This window comes from Mastigoproctus giganteus, chromosome 12, assembly GCF_048544385.1.
Source record: "Mastigoproctus giganteus isolate SK-2022 chromosome 12, ASM4854438v1, whole genome shotgun sequence".
NCBI classification, from domain to species: domain Eukaryota; kingdom Metazoa; phylum Arthropoda; class Arachnida; order Uropygi; family Thelyphonidae; genus Mastigoproctus; species Mastigoproctus giganteus.
The window spans coordinates 154,579,370-154,593,843 of NC_143586.1; the positions used below are offsets into that span (position 1 = coordinate 154,579,370).

A 14,474-nucleotide genomic window follows, 5' to 3' on the forward strand; every position below is an offset into this window, starting at 1 on the left:
ACCACAATGGATCATGAATATGAATGGCAGAACTATTTATATTAATACGATTAAAGAGAGGCAACACCCTCGTCTCACCTATTTCCCCATACACCGCCGATTAAAAATCAATACGTTTTTCATTTTTTTAAGCGGTGGAATACTGTAAAATTATCATACGGGGTGGGGGAGGGAGACGATCTCATAAGTTTGCATTGCATTTTTGGAATATAGGCTAAATGTGACGTTAGATTAATTAATTAAATGAAGAATAACTTTTAAAGTTACTCTTCATTTTTTCCAAATAAACTGATTATCCGAACTAGTTATCCCCAATTAGTACGGATAATCACAAGCTCAGTGTAATAAACAGCTGTGACAGCTTTAAATTTTATCATAAAATTGCAAAAAATATTTATGATCTGTTCTTACCTGAGCCAAAACTACCCGGTATGATTGTAGCCGTCATTGTGTTCTCTACCGCCTGTTTTAATACTACATATTAAGAATTAATCTCATAGTTCCTTAGAATTTCTGCCTATTCTTAAATAAAACTAACATCTTAACTACATTCTATGCAATTAGACTAATTAGTTTCTAAGATCCAGTTTTACTAACTACGCTTATGTCAGTTACGCAGGAAGTTTACAGTCTTCAACTGCCAACAATTTACTGTTGCTACTGGAGATAATGACGTCCATTCCGGTTCCCATAAGGCATTGGTGTATATGGCTCCGTGCTGTGGACCCGGGTGAGTAGTTTTCCTTTTTACGTTTTGAAGTTTTTTGTAGAATGTTACTTTCATCCTTAAATTTTGGCACTCTGATTTAGTTTATAAAAAGAATGCTTCTTTGCAAATATATATATTGAAACTTTTAGAATAGTAATAATAATACCAGCTTTAATTGCACGTTACAGCACCTAATGTCAAATGGAATGCATTAACAATGGATTGCGATGGAGCTTCCTTTTCTCAATGTTAATTTTAATATAAGTATAGTTGATAAACATTTGTTTTGAAAAACAGAAAATGAAAATAAAAAAACAACTTTGTTGGTGTGCATTTTATTTTATAATAATTTGCAAATAATTAATGTACAATTGCAATCGAAACCGGTATTCAGGAAACGGTATTCTATATATATTTGATATTTGTTGTAATGTTATAATTTCGTCTTGAATGCTTCGCACTTGATTTAACTTGTTCTGAAACTGCATTTTAATATTACTGATTATCCAAACGTCTCCTGAAATCGTCGCACTAATTTAAAAAAAAAAAATGTTCTTATAACAAATCCATTATACCAGCGTTTTCCAAACTGGGGTCCGCGAAGCGTTCAGAGGGAGTATCAAGTAATATTAGCCATATATTGCAAGGAAGCCTGAGGCTTATGCTGCACAAGCCAAAAAAAAAAAAAAAATTTACAAGTTACCCTGAGGGAGAGAGAAATAGAAAGGAATCACCAAGAAAGAGAAGAATGATGATATCCAGCTCAGGATCCTGGGTGTGTTTATGTAAGGGGCTGCTCCAGTAAAGCTTCAAAATTCCCAACTTCAATAATCCGAACAAATCAGCATTTATTTTTTTTTATGCTAGTGCCATAAAATAATTACAGTAAGCGCCAGTTATTGTGATCACATTTGTGAATTGAATTTTGATTCTATTAAATGACAATTCTAATAAAAGAAAATTGGAGGAATATTATCGACAGGCTATAAAAATGAAGATATAAAGTACAAATTTACACCTTTTTTCCCCTTATCAATTAACAAAATTAAATGATACGTGAAAATCGGAAGAATATTATCCACAGGTTAGCAAAATAAAAATAAATTTGGGGTACACCCTTAAATGACATGAGAAGTGGGGGAAAGCAGTGATTGACAGGTTGTGACTTCGCCCACTCACTGCGTTCCCCCTCTTCATTTCAAGCGGACGTCATTGCAGCAGTAAGTGCGAAATTTGTATCGTTTCGTAATTACATTTGCTTGCTGGGTTTGCTGGTTATATTTGCTTGCTGGGTTTGGTTTCCATGTGGTACCTTGTGTTGTTCTGAGTTAAAGTAAAGCGAAACTTGGAAATGAGGTGTTTTCTTTTCCCATCTCGTTAACCTAGTATTGTGTCAGTTACATTCTTTAAAAAAAAAAATTCTATTGTGCATATACAAAGAGGAATTTTATTGTTAATTGCACATGTTAATCAACTTTTATTTGTGTTTAGTGAAAAAAGGTTAGGTTTTTACATGACTTCGGGAGGGATCCAAGCAAAAACCGGTAGTTGGACGGAAAAAAAAACAATTATAACAGGAATTGTGTTTTTAATTGACTTTCATTTGTGTTTAGTGAAAAATGGTTAGGTTTTTACTCCACTTCGGGAGGGATTCAAGCAACCAGTCGTTGGCTGTACATGGTATTACTTTTTTGTTTCTTGTTTTTTAAAAAAAATTGCTGTTTTTGTGTTAATTTTTCTTCATTTTAACTCAGAGATGTTATATGACATTTTGTAATTTATAGAGCCTTTGCTAGTAGGAAGGACATTATTTTCCCTCTTTACATGGTGATAGTTACACTGCATTTGGAATATGGTATTCAGATCTGGAGACCACACCTACAAACATAGAACTTCTAGAGAGGATTCAGAGGAGGACAACCAGACTGGTGGCGAGTTCAAAGTGAAGCACATACAAAGAACAGCTTAGAATGTGTTCTCTGCAAATTTTGACAGCTACACATCTAACTCTGTCTTTTATTATAGTTCCAATGGTTCTACAACTACTTTGATCTTGAAATTCGGTGTTATCAGTTTGAATTGCTGAACTATCCCTCCACAATGTTAAGGCTCTCTTGACCATCAACAGTGCTCCATCACAGTCAGTCCTTAATAGAAAAGTCAGAAGCCTAATGGTTTCAGACTATTTTTCCTAAAATTGGGTGCCTGAAATTGCCACTTAACACACTTGCTTTGATCCAGCTGATGAATCAGTATGTCATTGTGGCATTCAAAATGAATGGTAAGAAGTTCATTGATGAAGCAGTTTTGGTTCATCGAGGAACCAGCCTTTAACAAGACTTGGTTAGAAGGCTGGTACTTCTAAGTGATTGGAAGCTGATGGAAAAATCCTGGATTATAGATATCAATGAGATAGAGATTGGCTGCTGCCCATATACAATACTTTGCATTTATCAATGTTAAACTTCAGTTGCCATTTCTCAGCCCATCTGCCTAACTTTTCTAGATCCTGTTGCAATAGCATACTGCCATTAACTTCCCTACCAATCTTTGTATCAACCACAAACTTGGACATTAAGCCTGATATGCCCTTCATCAATATCATTGATAAATATAAAAAACAACAATGGGTCCAACACCGAATCCTGGAGGACTCCGCTAATAACATTAGCCCGTGTCCACTGATTACCACACTGTCTTCTCCCACTCAACCATCCCTTTATCCATAGTAGCAACTTGCCCTTAAGGTCACACTGCCTCAATTTATATAGCAGTCTTTTATGTGCAACAGTATCAAAGCTTTCCTGAAATCAGAGTATATGATATCAAATTTTTTTTTTTTTTTTTTTGCATCCAGTTCCTTTGTGACCACATCGTAGTAATTGGTCAGACAAAATTTCTCCTTAAATCCTGGCTATGGGGGGGGGGGGGGGGGGTGTAGCATTCCTTGTTTAAAATCCAAACTCTGCTGTTGCCAGTTTTAAAATATTGGCTGCAACATACAGTAATTTCTTTCACCTCCACAGACATACTTTTTATTTACTTAATTTTATTATTGCTTATTTGTTAGTCTTTTACTGTTATTTTAATATATCTTTGTCTGTCACCATATTTTACTTTCTATTACTATTCAGCCTTTCATCCTTTAAGGAGTGGCATCCAACATTCAATAAATTTTGATCTAGATAAGTTTAATGACATTCGGCTTTAGCAGACGTACCTTATCTTCATATAATTTACTAAAGCAACTTTTTACTAACATGTATATATAAATATACATAAATTTTGTTATTTATTTTATGTTTCATGTGTTATAAAGGAATAAATTATTATTTTTCACATTGGTGTTTTATTATATATACAGTAAGTGCCAATTACTATGATCACTAGTTATTAGAATCAGCTGCTTTATAGAATCAAATTTCAAAGAACCGATTCAAAACAGTGAAATGCACTACACTTTCGTCATTTGTTAGAATCACATCTTCAGTTATAAGGATCAATTTTGAATGCCTGTTGTCTCTACTGTTCTCCCAACTCCACTAATCACTTGGAGCTCTTTGACTTCCTCTCTTTGCAACTTGACTTTCTCCAGTCCAACTTTTCTAACAGTGAGGTAATTTTTCTTGGTGATTTTAATGTTCACAACTCCAGCTGGCTTCCGTTTTCTAGTCACACCGACCCAGCAGGTCGAGATGCTGAGGCGTTTGCAATTACCAATGACCTAGCACAGATTGTTCATTTACCTACAAGAATACCGGACAATCCGAATCATACAACCAATACGCTTGATCTTTTTCTCACAAACAACCCTTCTAAGTACACAGTCGATGTGAGAGGCCCTTTAGGCACTTCAGATCACAACTTGGTGATTGCCTCTTCTCCAATGGAACCTTTATCTCAGGGCTATTCCCAACCTTGTGTTGTTTGGCATTACAAGAATGCAAAATGGGATGACCTGCGAGACTTCTTTTCCTTGGTCGGATTACTGTTTCAAAACTTCTGATGTCAACGTTTGCTCAGATCGTGTCAGTGAAATTATTCTTGCAGGAATGGAATCCTTTATCCCACACTCCACTTTAAAATCTTGTTCTTTATCTAAACCTTGGTTTTCCAATAAATGTGCTAAGGCTGTTCAAGAGAAGAATGTTGCATATCGTAATTGGCTTCTTTCTAATTCTTCAGTTTCATTTTCTGCCTACACCAAAGCTCGCAACAATTGTAAAGCAGTTATTAATCAGTCCAAACTTGAGTTTGAACAGGCTAAGAGTAGAAAACTTGCTTTTTGCCCTAATGGTAGCCGAGCATTCTGGTCTCTTGCCAAAGCTTTTGCCCATCTCTGCTCCCACCTCTGTCCAAACCAGATGGTTCTGTTGTCACTTCAGCCAAGGATAAAGCTGACCTGCTAGCATCCCATTTTTCTTCCAGCTCATGTATTAATGATCTTGGTAAAACACCTCCCACCATTCCCAATACGCTCCATTCAATGCCTCCTGTGGTCTTCTGTCAAAAGGATATCAGAAGTATTTTGATGAACCTTGATGCTAAGAAAGCTCCAGGTCCCGATGGTATTTCTCTACTTGTTCTCAAAACCTGTGCTCCTGAACTTACTCCTATTCTTTGCCACCTTTTTTCACTTTCTTATTTCAGAGGTGTTTTTCCTTCTGCTTGGAAATTTGCTCATATCCAGCCAGTTCCTAAAAAGGGTGACAAATTCCTCCCATCCAATTATCGTCCCATTGCAATTACTTCTACTCTTTCTAAAGTAATGGAGAAATCAATTAACTGCCAACCCTTAAACTACCTAGAAACCTTCTGTCTGGTCAATGATCGCCAGTATGGATTCCGTCAGTGTCGATCCACTCGTGATATTCTGACTTATGTTACCCATTCATGGACTAATTCAATGGAAAGGTTCAGTGAAACACAAGTAGTTGCTCTTGACATCTCAAAGGCTTTTGATCGTGTTTGGCATAAAGGTCTTCTAAACAAGCTTCCATCTTATGGTTTGCCAACTGTTTTTAGTAATTGGTTATCCAGTTTTCTCTCTGATCGTTCACTGAGGGTGATGGTAGATGGCTCTCTGTCTTCTAACTTCTCCACTAATGCCGGTGTCCCCCCAAGGTTCAGTTCTTTCCCCCACTCTTTTCCTCTTGTATATTAATGACCTTCTTCCATTGACTGGAAATCCTAACCATAGTTTTGCCGATGATAGCACATTGCATTCCACTTTCCATTTTGAGAAACCTTGTCCTGCTCAATCAGCTTCAAGTTCTCGAAAATCTGCTACCAATTCCTTAAATACCGATCTTCAGGTACTTCTCTAGTGGGGCAAAGACAACTTAGTTGATTTCAACCCTTCTAAAACTCAGTGTTGTCTTTTATCTCGCAAAAAGGATTCTTCTGCTCCTATGTTTATCTTTAGTGATACTCCGATTTCTAGGCAAAATGATATATCTCTTTTGGGGATTACCCTGACTTCTAATCTCCCTTGGCACAAGCACATTACAAGTATTGCTTCCTCTGCATCTAAAAAACTTGGTTCTCTCTTTTGCTCTCGGCTTTACTTTTCTTCCAAACAGCTGTTCACTCTGTATAAATCGCAAATCTGCCCTGCCATGGAATATTGTTCCCACATTTGGGGGTGGTGCCCCCAAAATCTCTCTCATGCTTCTAGATTCCATTCAGAAGAGGGCAGTTAGGTTAATTAATGATTCATCTCTAACAGAGTCTCTCCACTCACTGTCCTGTTCACTCACTGTCCTGTCCCATAGACGTACTGTTTCTGCCGTATGCCTCTTCTACAGATACTTCCATGGGCACTGTTCTTCTGAATTGACTTCTATAATTCCCGCTCTCTCTTTCAAAATAGTACACGTGCCGCCACCAGCCAACATCCATTTACTGTCCAACTTCAGACTCACAGAACCAACTTTTCATCTTCCTCATTTATTCATTCAACTGCCGTTTTCTGGAACAACCTTCCTTCATACATATTTCCTGAAAATTACAGTCCACAGAAGTTCAAGTCCAGTGTCAACAAATATCTTTCATCTTCTCAACCTCCAACCCACGCACGGTACTGAGTACTATAGGTTCTAACACCTCTCATGTTTGGGGTTTACATAAAAAAAAAAAAAAAAAAAAAAGTAACCATGTAGGGCGGATGGGATGGAAATGTACAGGCAGTCAGGGAAGCAGATTGGCTAAAAAATATCAGTAAGCTAGTAGCAAGGGGATGCAGTGTATAATGAATGAGAATGGAAGACAGAATGAATAGGCAGGGCACTGAGTGAATTAGGTATTATGATAAAAGAGAATAAATGCCAGTTTTGGTGAAAGAAAGAATGACCCAGTATGAGGGAAAGAGAGAGAGTGAATGAATGTTATGGTGAATGGGAATGAGTGAAAGAGCAAATGTAATTGGCTAAAAGAATACAAAGTTAATAACTTACATTAATTTATATATACTAACAAACATTTACTAACAACACAAACACTATCACTGCATTCTGTCCTGGCTTGCAAAAAACTTGCGACTAGGCCTGCACCACAAATGAAGATTAATAATAAGTTGAGAGTGCAGTGCAGAAAGCAAGAGTCGAACAAATGAAATGAAAGCCAGAAGAATGAGTGAGAGTGTGTGTGAGAAAAAGAAGACAAACCATAAATGTTACAGTTAAGTTTGGCTTGGTTTGTATTGGGCGCATGGACTACGTGGGTCATAATGCACCAGTTCATATGGTATAAATAAAAATAAATAAATTTTCTGTTTATACTCCGGCACGACAACTGAGTCAGTAGAGCTTACAATAAATCATCAATATCAAATATTTATCATATGTAGTAGTAGTCACGGGCTTGAGCCCCGGTTCACTCAAGGAATGCGGGCTATGCACTCTCGCTCCTGACCACTCGGCTACATCAGGCCTATATGATGTGTTTCAGAACAGTTAAATACACACTAACCCTAGTTTTAATCTTTTATATTCTTGCTTATTTATCTTAATTATTGTGCATTAGTATTTAAATTTACATTACACATCATATATCCCCCACTGGTGTAAAGTGTGTTTAGGGTCAAACGGCAACAGTGGTTCCTCCCATCTCTGCATAGCACTGTATCACATTGTCATGTGATACAGTACGCTGTAAAAGCCAGAGATTTAAAAGTGTGTAGATCTTGTGGTATGTAACATCATGTACCATCGGTCTTCTGGCCTATTAGATGCTGGGCCCAGCATTGCCCACACTTAACCTCGGGGCGGTTGACCATGTACACCAATTCTAGATTTTATTCTGGCAGGTCCTGCCACTGTGCCTGCCTGGCAACCAAAAGGTCGTGGGTTTGATTCCTGCCTTGGGCTTGGATCACAGTAAAATGCAAAAAAACTTTGGGAGGTGCATTATGGCCGTAGAAGCTGATGCGCCAACAACTAACAAGGAAAAAAAAAAAAAGGTCCTGCCACCTAATTTCCTGAGATTTCAGTGGCTGGGACCTATCAAAAAAAAAATGAGGGTTGTACACTGAAAGTGAATAGTGCCAAAAAGGCAAGCATTTGATTTTGATGTTTTAATTTTGACATGTGGGGCATATGCAGTAAGTTGGCAGGAGGAGGGGGAGAGTAGAAGTAAGGGGTCGATAGGTGAAGTGACCCCTGCAGTGGTCAGTGGGGCATGTCCATACCCCACCAGAGGGAAAGGGGGGAATGGCAAGGGGAGTCAGAGATCTGGCTCCCCTCTCACTGTGGTTGTGGACTGAAATGTACCTTTCAAGAGCAGGGTACAGAATGCCAAGTGGCTATTACAACAAGGCTGCAGGTATGGTCCTCGTTGGTGGTGTTCAGGTCCAGGAGAGTAGTGTGTGATGGAGTCTTTCGTGAGACCAGCAAGTTCTGTCCTTTTATCTTTTGTTATGCACAATAGTCCCTTTTCGTCAACAATGCAGCTGCTGGGCAGTTTGTCTCTTCAGGTCCTTGGTGTCACTCTCACTCAGTTGTTTTGCGGGTGCTGCTCCACTACATATCTTTGGTGGTTCAGTGCTGTGTTCTCAGCTTTTCTCCTTGTGAAAATGTCTTGAGCATATTTTGTGAATGCCTTATATTCCTTGTAGGAATCTAGGAGATATTTCTCCTGATTTTGCACAATGGTCATTCTGGTTATAAATATTCCACGCAGGTCCTTATATCGTGGACACTGATGCATTACATGGAACCAGCTCTAGACCTCCCTGCAAGTGCACAGCGGATCATTGATAATTCCTAGTGCAGCGAGTTTTTTTCCATTGGAAGGGCTGTGACCTATTAGGAGTAAAGTAGGTGCCGATCCCAGTTGAAACCAAGTTGGTATTTTCAGGTAAATTTTTCTATATATGGCACAAATTTTCACGTGACCTCACCTTTAATCAAATCACTTATCTGTTTTGCCATTCCAGCTGAAGATGTTTTTGCAGTCTCAATTTTTCTACCGTCCTGCTGTTTGTAGGCTCAGTAGTGAATCCATGGAATGTCATTTGAATTCCTTTCGAGTGGTAATACAGTAGATCCTGCCCGACAATTTCCAGATCCAAGAGTAAAAAAAAAAAATAGGGTAAACTGCAGCCATTATCAACCCACTGCAGGATGGAAGCCTCCTCAACAATTCATGCTGAGGGAAATGGACCATAATAGTCTACTCAAAGAGCGTGTGCTACTGCACTCCCGCTCCTGACCACTCGGCTACGGAGGCCGTCCAGGAGTAAGGTCCCAGCAATTACTCGGAGAGCTTCCATGCTTACCATGTTGCAAGCTCGGGTCACTGTGAGAAGGATTGTCCAGCTTTTTTTTTTGTTAGTTGTTAGCGCATCGGCTTCTGTGGCCATAATGCACCTCCCAAGGTTTTTGCACTACTCTGATCCAAGCTCAAGGCGGGATTCGAACCTACGACCTTTGAGTTGCCAGGCAGGCACCTTACCCACCCGGCTAGCCCGATCGGTGGATTGTCCAGTGGGTTGAATCTAGTATCTTCTTATTTGCAGCCATGGTGGTTTTATGATACCAAATAGCTGCTGCATAGGTGATCATTGGAACGAATGTAGTTTTATAATATAGAGAGTGGGTGACCCTTGCGACCATACCAGAATATTTTCTTGTTTTGATCCTCATTCGGATGAGATGAGGTTTAAACAACAGTTTGGTATCGAACACTACGCCGAGGTATTTCATTTTGGTGGAGAATTTGATGGTGGTTCCATTTATTTTTATCTGAGGGGGCCTCACTGAGGGCTCCTTTCAGAAGGATGGAAGTTGTCTTTTCCAGTGAGATATACAGAAAGTTTTCCTCCGTCCACCTTTGAAGTATGTCCAAGGTAGTGTTTGCTTGGTCTTCCAATCGGACATGAAAGTCAGCCATCTTGGCAGAATCAGGTCATTGGTGAATGCCTGAGAACGGATCTGTCCCAGGTCAGTGTGCAGGAACTCGTTGAATACCATGTTCCAAAACAGTGGGCTGAGAACCGACCCCTGTGGACATCCTCTGTGAACTGTTTTTGTTACTCTGTGGTATGGGGTTACAACCTGAATGGCTCTGTGACAGATATGTTTTTATTACACTATATAAATTGGCCTGAATTTTTGGCTTGTCTAAGTCTGCTCAGGACACTCGACCACCAAAAGGAGTCGAGTGTCCCGGTGAAGTCAAGAGCAATAGCCAAGAAATATTTTTTTCTGGCACTGTTCCACAGCAAGGAGTAGGCTCCTCATGTCATCCACAGTTGATAAACCAGGTTTAAAGCCATACTGGCTGGCTGATTCCAATTTGGCAGCAGAGTAGTAGTAGTGCTGGATCCAGGTATGTAGCAGTCGTTCCAGTAATTTGCTTAATACTATCAGCAGGGCAATCGGTTGGTAAGAATTTGGCAGCTGTGGGTCTTTAGTTGGGTTCTTCAGGATTAATTTCACTGTGGCTGTCTCCAGTTCTTTGGAAAGTAACCTTTTTTCCAGGCATTTGTTATATAAGTGTAGGAGGAGGTTAGGAGCTAGATCTACCACCCTCTTGATGATCTCTGGCTCAAGCATATCCTTTCCTGGGCACTTGTTAGGTCTGGTTTGTGTTGCTGCATTTTGTGGCTCTTCTAGAGTGAAGGGTCTCTCCACAGCATCTGTCTTTTGGTTGGCATGTTCTACTCTGTTTTTCTTACTCGGGGCAACTGCCTCTCTGAATATGCTGTCTAGAATATTATTGATGGATTGTTCCCATGTTGTTGTGAGTGTTCCTTGTGGGGTTTTAGTTGTGGTTAGGATTTCTCCTTTGGGGAGTCTGTTTGTGACCACTTGGTAGACTGTCCACCATGGATCTTCATTTCCTGTGCCTAACACTAGTCACTCCCAGACACTTTTTACTTTTGTGTATTTTTTCTGTATATTGGCTCCTGACTTCCTTGTATCTCTGGCTTAAGATCTCAACCTCATTTTCTGGCCAGTCCTACGTGCACGTTGGAACTCCTTTCTTCACTTTACCACAACTGTCTGGAGAGTCTGTATTTCATGGTTCCACCAAGGTGCCAAGGATGGAGTTCTTCTCTTTGATTGCTGTCTGGGCAGCTCTGGAAATCAATTCTGTTACTTTTCTTTCCTGGTAGTCTAGGTTCTGCTTCTGTTCTGTTCTGGTCTGCTTCTTTTCCTAGTTGGTGCTTGGTTTCGACTGCCTGTAGCTGCTGTGCAGACAGCTCCCAGTTTGCTTTTTTGATTGCAAATCTATGTTGCAGCTGCCTGGGAATCAGGGCCGGCGTTAAGGTTCTTGAGATCATATAATTGATTACTCGATGGTCAGAGGTTGTCCATGAGTTTTCAACCCTCCAACCACCAGAGCAGTGGGCAGCCAGGTCAGACATGGTGAGTGTGTCTATAGTGGCCTCCCATTGTAGGTTGCAAAATGCCGGCAAGTGGTGTGGCTGGTTTAACACATTAAGTCTTGAGCCAACGAGGAAATCTTCCAGGATTTGTCTGTTATGGGTTTCCCCGTTGATCCTGCATGGTGCTATGCCACAAGGCCGAGTGGCAATTTACATCTGCTCCTATCACAATTTTTTGATTTGGGAGCAAGTCCATGAGTCACTGGAGGTAGTTGATTGAATAGGTCAGTTCCTGGCCCGGTCTGCAGTATAAGGATATCATGTAGAAGGGACCAACAGGTGAGATGATATGGGCGCAGGCTGCAGAGTTGGAAAATTTTTGTAGCCGTCAAGTAAGTGTTACTGAAGAGGATCACTGCCCATGGAGTATCTTCCTCCACCTGTATCAACTTGTAGGCCAATGGGTAGTCCCTGACTATTTTCATGTGTACTGACTATTATACGGCTCCTGTAGGAGGAGAATGTCAGCTCCCTCCTCATCCACCTTGATTCTAAGCTGGTTGGCCACTGCTCTGGTCCGTTGCGCATTGTGTTGCATTATTTTGACCTCTGTGCTGTTATAATTTTTAAATCTGCTCCCCATAAGTGAGGCATTTTGGATCTCTGACTGAGTGTCCGCACTCCATCTTGGGTGACCTACAGTTGGGGCTGTGCTGCTCAGACAAATTCGTGTTGGACTGTACTATGTACCCTTGTGTCTTTTTCAATAAGTCATTTAACTTGTGTTTGGTGCTGTTCAAATGGTATGTTATTCAGTGATTACTGCTAGTACCTTGCATTTGATATTTAACATTGCTTAAATTTCATTTGTCATTTTTCACTCCATCTGCTTAGTTTATCTAGATCTTGAAGTTGCATGCCTTGATTAATTTCATTAACTACCCTTAACCACCGTTGTTTGTCCATCAGCAAACTTAGACACCAAACTTTAATAAGGGGGGCCAACACTAAACCCTGTGGTATATAGACTAATGTTATTAGTGCTGTGAGCACTGATAACATTAGAAGAGCATTGGCCATTTATGTCTACACTGTCTCCCCACATTTAATTATCCATTAATGAGTAGTAATATATCATGCATGAAGAACTTCAGCCACATTGCTTCAATTTTTCCAACAGTTGTTAATGTGGAACAGTGTCAAAAGCTTTACTGAAATATAAGTGTATGATGTAAAAATTATCCTTTGTGATAATCTCATTGCAGCTGATACATTATTCAGACAATCTTCCATTAGTAAATCCATGCTGTAATTGCCTTATATCTCTGTTCCTATCGTGTCTTGCATTACTTCTTTAGCTGTTGACCCCATTATTATTTTTTCTGTCACAGAAGTCAGATTCACAGGTGCCTTGTTATTCTCTTCTCCTTTTGAAATACCCTTGCAAATAAGAGAGACATTTGCACATCTCCATGGGCGCCTCCATAGCCAGGTGGGCAGGAGCAGCAGTGCGTAGCACATGCTTCTTGATTAGACTGGGGTTCGAGCCTGTGACCACCAAATACGGAGGATGGGGAAAGGTCAGGGAATGACCACCGCATATCCCTGGAGCAATATGGCCTTAGTTGCTAATGCTCCTAAAAACCAAATAACAAACAAACAAACAGCACATCTCCATCTTCACCTGGAATTGATTAAAGCTACAGGTGTGAAGGGCAGCGAGTGTTTTCATAAAATGATTATAGAAATTTGTGTAATGGAACGGTGGCCATCAGATTGGAAGAAATCAATTTTCATTCCCTTACCAAAAAAAAGGAGATCTGAAAAGTTGCTCAAATTACAGGACTATTAGCCTAATTTCTCATTCTAGCAAGATTCTTCTTAAAATCATATTAAACAGAATCTCACGAAAACTTGAAGAAGAAATGCCAGAAGAGCAAACAGGTTTCAGAAGGGGCAGAAGAACCAGAGATCAGATCTTAAGTCTAAGACTAATTATTGAAAAATGCAAAGAATTCAATGTTTCAGTCTTTTTGTGTTTTGTAGATTATGCAAAAGCATTTGATTGTGTTCGACATGAGAAACTATGGGAAACAATTACTATTATGAGATTCCCAATCCATATAATTCAGCTGATTAAGCTACTGTACTAGGAACAGGAAGGAAATGTGAGAACCAACATGGGAAACACAGACTTTTTCACAGTAGGTAACGGTGTCAGGCAGGGCTGTATTTTGTCACCTCACCTTTTTAATCTTTATGCCGAAGATATCATGCACGAAGCTTTGGAAGGTTTAGAGACTGGGATCAAAATTGGAGGACTGAATATAACAACCTTCGTTATGCATATGATACTGTACTAATTTCAAATTCTAAGGATCATCTGAAAGAAACTCTGAGGAGCAAGTAAGAAAAAAGGATTGTTTCTGAATGTGTGTAAAACTAAAATTATGGTAATTGGTGATAATCTGGGTTCCAGTCAAGTGAAGGTTAATGGGCAAGATATCGAAGAAGTTGATGAATTTGATTACTTAGGGTCAAGAATAAATAAAAATAGTGACTGCTCAAATGATGTAAAGAGACGGCAGACAATTGCTAAAATGTTGGTCACTGATCTGACAAAATTATGGAGAGATCAAGATCTGCTCCTAAAGATGAAACTGAGAATCATTGATTCATTAATTTTTTCAGTGCCCCTTATGGATGTGAAGGATGGTATCTGAAAAGAGTTGACAGGAAGAAAATTGAGGCATTTGAAATGTGGTATTACAGGAGAATTATTTCCTACTTGGCTAGAAGAACAATTGAGTGGGTATTGAATAATTGACAGGCCTAAAATTCTTCTTCATAGCATCAACAAAAGAAAACTCAAGTTTTTTGGTCATATAGTAAGAAGGGAAAACTTTCTGTTGAAGAATATAATGGAAGGAAAAA

At 39.5% G+C, this 14,474-nt stretch overlaps 1 protein-coding gene across 1 annotated transcript in view; it reads left to right on the plus strand.

The window, feature by feature from the left end:
* The first annotated feature begins 692 nt into the window (after window positions 1-692).
* Window positions 693-14,474, plus strand: part of Tfb1 (transcription factor B1) — a 102,303-nt gene continuing 88,521 nt past the window's right edge. Inside the window, exon 1 of the mRNA XM_090386724.1 lies at window positions 693-730. The gene's annotated coding sequence lies outside the window, so the exon portion shown is untranslated. The remainder of the gene's footprint in view (window positions 731-14,474) is intronic.